Consider the following 6,389-nt stretch of genomic DNA (forward strand, 5'->3'; position numbering starts at 1 on the left):
CATTTCATCGTACACACTGATCTTGTGGTGCTGAGTTCAGCAGACAAGTCTCTGATAGCATTATAAATAAATGCACTAATTAATTAATTAATCATGCAAGCAAATAACCTTGGGAACTGCAATCTGTCACTGTGCTAGCCTGCTTTGGTTCTCTGGTGACCTCAGGTAAAGGTCCTCATCTTCCATTCTCTAAATGTTTTCCACAGTACCTGTTGGCCTCTCAGACTGACTTCGATGTGATCTCTGAGAAGAGGTTCTGTGTGTGGAAGACTGAATTCCTGATTGAATGGATCATGATGGAGACAAATGCTGTCCCTAAACAGAACAGCAGGAAGGAGTCAAGCACCAGTCCCTGAGCCAGACTTGGGGCTTCAAAAGTAACAACCATGAACTGTCCAGACATGTTTGAAGACTCTTCAGGGACAACAGCAGAAGGGAAATTACAGTTCCCTATAGCTGCTCATTAGGCACATCTCCTTCTTCTTATGCCAGCCTTAGAGTATATCATATCCCTTTGGGACAATGTTCTGCACAAAAAAAATTTTTTCTGTAGATTCTCTGTTCCCAAGAGACCAGTCTGAAAATCAGGGGAATCCCGTCTTTATTATTCCTGCTGCATCAACTCTACTGCCTTCCATAGAGCTAATCTACTAACATCTTATCCCAATCCCAAGTTAATGTTTTCTTCCAAGTCTAACACTGGGGAATCTGTCTTGTTGATGTTCCTGGGATCTTCAAAGCCTTGACTTGTGTTGGGGACACAGCCCCTGATATCTCCTAAACATTGCTATTCCCTTCATCCACAAGGGGGAGAACTCTGTTGTGAGTACCACACCACTTGGCTTTATGACACGTTTTCCAAAACAATTGGAATATTCATACTTACAACACACATTAAGAGTGGTCATTTAGTTCTTCATTTAAGAAACTTTTAGTAATTATGAGTTGTACGTTTAGACTTTTTATTCGCAGAACCCTGAGATTAGTACCTTATAAACATTCTCTTATTATTGTTTTTAAAAGTCCACTCTGTATTGTCAATACTGTTACAACCACATTGTATATTTGCAGAAATGGGGCTCAGAAGGGTAAATAACCTGCCCAATGTTACGATTCAGGCACATAAGGATGGCTGTAATTGGAACTCCATCAAGATGTTTCCAAGTCTCCTGCTGTAGGTCAGTGTTTCTCAACCAGAAAGGATTTTGACTCCAAAGAACACTTGGAAATGTTTTGAGAAAAGTTGATTGTCATATCTAGGGAGGTGCAGCTGTCGCTTAATAGGCTTAGATATGGGGTGCTGCTCAACATCCATTAGGCACAAGACAACTCCCACCACAAAGAATTATCGTGAACAAATACCAGCCGTGGGTTGGTTGAGAAACTCATTCTGGACAAGCACTTCTCCAAACTTAACATATATATGCATCACATGGGGATCTGTTCAAATGCAGATTCTGTTTCAGCAGGTCTAGGGTGGACCGGATATCCTGCATTTGTAACCAGCTCCCAGATGATATTTATCCTAATGGTCCTGGCGTGTGGATCACTCTGAGTTTTAAGGCTGTGACCCAGTGTTGGAATCAGGTGAAAGAATTTGGGAATGTCTCCACCAAGAACACTCCACCCACCTTAGCTCTGACCTTAGGGTGATTGAATGTTGGACTCAGCAGCTCAGCCTCTGCATACACTAGTTTACACGTGCCTCTTGAGTATTTCCCTCATAACAGGAAATGAAATTGTGAGGCCATTGTTACTTCATCAATAAACATGGGAAATCCCATCTACCTTATGGAGGTGATGTGACAAGAGGCAGCCTTTTAGAGCTTCTAGGAAATTGGCTGGCACATAGCAGATGCTCACTACATAACAGCTATTGTGACTATGTTCTGGTTTCATATTTACCATGCTCCTATTGACTCCAGAAAGGTCTTTGGGGACACATAATCCAGCATAGCCCTGATCCTGGGGGACTTTTCCAAGAGTCCCAGGCAGGGAGCAGAGTGCTTGAGAATACATTATTCTATGCTTTTGTACTCATGGACAAAGCTTCTAAGCCCCTCACACTGGGTCCAAATGGACCTAGTATGAATTTTTAGACTCCTTCAGGCTGTTTTACTCTGCTCTACTTTTGGGAATATCTGTTGGGCTGCTGTTTCTTTGTGCAGCAAATTATTCCTCCAACTCTTCTCATCTTCCTTTACACAGGTCTAGAACATAAATTTCATAAATGTTTGATGTCAACAGAAGTAATATTTACATGTCTATTTTAACCCCACCCTCAGATAGATTGTTTTATTTTTTGCAATTGTATATTAACTTCCCTGTACTCTGTAGGGGAACTATACCCCACCACACTTGCCTCTAGATCTTGATGGTGCCTCAAGTAGAAGAAGAGTATGTCCCTGTGATGGATGACTTTGAGCTTATAAGATGAGACCATTCCTGTGGCATGAACCATTTGGGGCAGGACACGCACATAATAGTTGATATTTGAACAAAATCAAAGTTTTGTGGATAAGAATTCAGAAGGTTATCAATTTAGATAGGTAAACAAAAGTGCCTGAAGAATTATATCACTGCTTTGAATTTCTTTTTATGCATCATAAACTATTGAAGGGCTTTAATCAGAGGGAAATCATTATTAAATTTACATCTGTTTTTGAGTATGGTTGGTGTGTGCTTCAGAGGTCATTTATTTTTCTGTACAGATAGCCACCTATAGTACTCCATGCCATGTTAAGTATACTGACCCTCTCAAATTATTAATGTGGTGGGGTAAGCAGAATTCTGAGCTGGCCCCAGGATTTCCACATGCTGGTATATGTGTCCTCAATAATCACCTCCTCTTGAATATGGACATTTTGGATTGCAAGGAAGACATGCTTCTGCTGCCCTTGAAGCAATAAGTTGCCACACTGTGAGAGGACCACATAAATAAAGCCTACTGCTGAGAGGAAGCCTCCTTGAACAACCAGCAAGATAACAGAACGTCAGTCCTACAATCACAGGGAACAAACCTGCCAATAAGCTAATGAGCCTGGCATGGGCTCCTGAGCTCCGGATGATAACACACCCTAACTATTGCTTTGACTTGGCTTATTGGTTCGGATCCCATATAGGGATGACCGGTGCGCTCACAGCGCTCACTGGCAGAGCGCTGTGCGGTCCTGAAAAAGGACAAAAAAAAAAGGTACACAAATTTCATTTTTGTTGAGAGGGAAATAACAATGTTCTGGATATATCATGTGCTGTGTCCCCACCACAAACCAAGGCCTTGGGGGATCCAAGAATCAAGACAGGTTCCTCAAGTTTAGACTTTAGAGAAAACATGAATTTATTGTTGGGTAAGGTGGTAGGAGTTTAGATCTCTGGAAGGCAGGTAAGTTCATGAAGAGGAGCAATAAAGACTGAATTCTCCTGATGTTCCAACTGCTGTCTTGGGAAAAGAGAATCTGCAGGAGATAATCTCCTTTCAGTGCACACAGTGTCCCACAGGAAAATGATGTACTCGGCGATGGAATAACAAGAGGAAATGTGCCTAATGAGCAGATATAGGCGGCTGTAGATATCTCCTCTGCTATAGCCTCTTAATATGTGCAACCTTGGTCTGGATAGGACATGGTTGTTTATTCTGGAGTCTTATGTCTGGCTCAGGCAGTGATGCTTGACTCTTTCCTGTTGTCTTGTGTGAAAACAGAGCTTCAGTCTCCATCATCAACCATCAGAGGAAATTTCTGACTTCCATATGGAGACCTTCCTTTCATAAACCCCATATAGGTGAGTCTGAGAGCCCAATAAACACTGCAGGAAAGGGTCAGAGAGATAGAAGTTATGAATATGTACCTGAGGTCACCTTAGAGCCAGTCCAGCCTAACTCATGTCCAAGAGATTACTGTGGTGGCTCGCATTTTAATTAATTAATTTAATCATGTATGATGCTAAAAACAGATGTGAACAGTGAACTCAGCAATGCAGGGCCATTGTTAACAATTATGTAATAATAGTGTGAGCCCAATTAGTGAGCTTAGAGTGAGAGTAGGAGATAAATTGGTTTCAGCAGAAGCAGAACTTATGTCCAAGAACCTTTGCAGTTAGATTAAGAGCAGAAACTGAGCATTAGCTGTGGAGGGATGTGCAGTCAATTCAGGACATTTTACTTTTATTTGTAAAATGGAGCATATTTGAGTATATTTTCATATTGATGATGAAGTCTCAGATCAATAGATTATTTACAAATACTATCTTTCAATAGCAGTTCGAGAGGTGCACATTTTGCTGTGTCTTCTCTCACATTGAGTATTACATGAAAAAATTTAATGGGTTAAGAGTGGTACACTAACGAGTTTCCCTATACAAGTATTTCCTTATTTGTGAGACCACATACATTAGTATGAGCTTTGGTGGTTTTCTTAGACATTTTCTTCTCTATTGAAAATTGTTCGATTATGTTGCTTTTTTTTATAGTGAGTTGAAGTGTTTTTATTCCTATTTTTGATGACATTTTTTAATGTATAAGCATTGAACTTATTCACCAACTTTGGTTTTTGTCAGTTGATTCTTTTATAAAAGCATAGATACATTTGGGGGGTAAATGTGTGAATGTTTGTAAATTTTGTGTAGATAAATCTGCCAGTTAGTCATATTGTATTCCTCTCATTGCTTTTTAAATGGAAAACGTTCTCCATAAGTGAGAAAATAAATAGCCCTTTATACATGTTAACAACATGATTTTACTCATCTATATTGTGACTTTCATATTTTTATAATTAGATCTGTTTCTAAAAATTGCATCACCCTCAGCCATCATCTAAAAATTTTTCTTTATCCTTGGACAAATATCACCTTTATCTTTTATAAACATATTTAAATTCTTCTATCTTTATTTTAGATTAAATTATAACTTCCAATACTGCTCCTTCCCAACACTTAAATATTCTTTCTGTAGTGTTCTTTTACTTCCAGGCCTTTTGCAATTTAATCTTGTTTAGTAGCCTTTTTTAAAGCCTTAAAATTATTACTATTCTATATCTTTATATAAAGGTAGTTTCAGATTTTCTTTCTATTCTGTTTAATACAGTAGTTTTGAAACCACTGCCCTTAACCTAGTTGAATTCTTTCTGCCAATTTTGCTCCCTAAGATCTTAGTTTCTTTTAAAACTTCTCTTTCTGTATCGTGCACACGTGCATGCTCACACTGTACTCCTACAACTGCATGAGTAGATTCCTGTCCACATTGCAAATGCTCCTTATGTTTTAGTCCCAACTTCTCTTCTAGTCCCTACGCCCTTTTGTTCTTCCTCAATTTCACCTTTAGGAAGTTGCTAATATCAACTAGCACAATCCTGATTCAATGGCTGCATAAAATCTCAAGATATCTCTGTGCTGTACACTAGTGATGTTTTAATTTATTTTTCTCAAAAAATAGCAATTATATCAATGATATGAATTGAGGGATTATTAAGTTAAAACTGTGCTTCTCAACTGGGGGTGATATTGTCCCATATGTGACATTGATCAAAAAAATTACCACAGACATTTTTGGCTTTCTTACTGGGGAGAGGTCATTAGAGACCAAGGATTCTGCGTATAACATAATGCATGGGTTAGGGTGCCACAAGGAATGATGTGGCCCAGAATTTCAGTAGTGCTGAGACTGAGAAACTCTGAGTTACAGATTGTCTGCACTTTTCACATTAGTAGTTGTCTGCAGATTGTTTCTCTGCGGGCTTCTAACACTGCACATTTCTGCCCACAAAATTAGAGAGCAACTCATTGGCTACTAGTTTAAAAGTTCCAACGCTGATGGCTGTGACAACTCTAAGTTTTTTCACAGACTGATAAATTTAAAAGAGATTTCTTATTTTCTTTAACTATGACTGGGTCAGGGCAAATATTCAAATATTGATCACCAATATTTGCCTAATATTATTCTATGCCAATTTTCTTATTTTTCCTTTTCTTTTTATTGTAACAAATTTGATTGTACCTATCTGTGGGGTACAGATCTGACATCAACAGCCACACTATACTCCCATTTTCTGCAGTTCTCAGCATTTCCATTGACTTTCACAGACTGCTGTTTCTGTATTGACTTTTGGTATTATATTTACTGACATAAAATTTCAAAATTTTATTTGGGTAAATGTTTCTAATGCCTTACAGCAGAGCCTTGCCATAGTCTTAGTCATGCCCACTGTAAATTTTAGATGTAGTTTTCTAGTTGTTCACCTGTAGTGTATTGCTGACTTTTATACTGAGGACATTAATTCCTCTTATTTTTTATAAGACTGAGGAGGTGGGAAACCAACTTCTTTTTCTTCCAGATAGAAAGCCATTTCCTCCAGCTTTTATTTATCTAATCAGGCTTTTCCAAATAAATTGAAATG

This window comes from Galeopterus variegatus, unplaced genomic scaffold (genome assembly GCF_000696425.1).
Source record: "Galeopterus variegatus unplaced genomic scaffold, G_variegatus-3.0.2 Scaffold15309, whole genome shotgun sequence".
Classification (NCBI taxonomy): domain Eukaryota; kingdom Metazoa; phylum Chordata; class Mammalia; order Dermoptera; family Cynocephalidae; genus Galeopterus; species Galeopterus variegatus.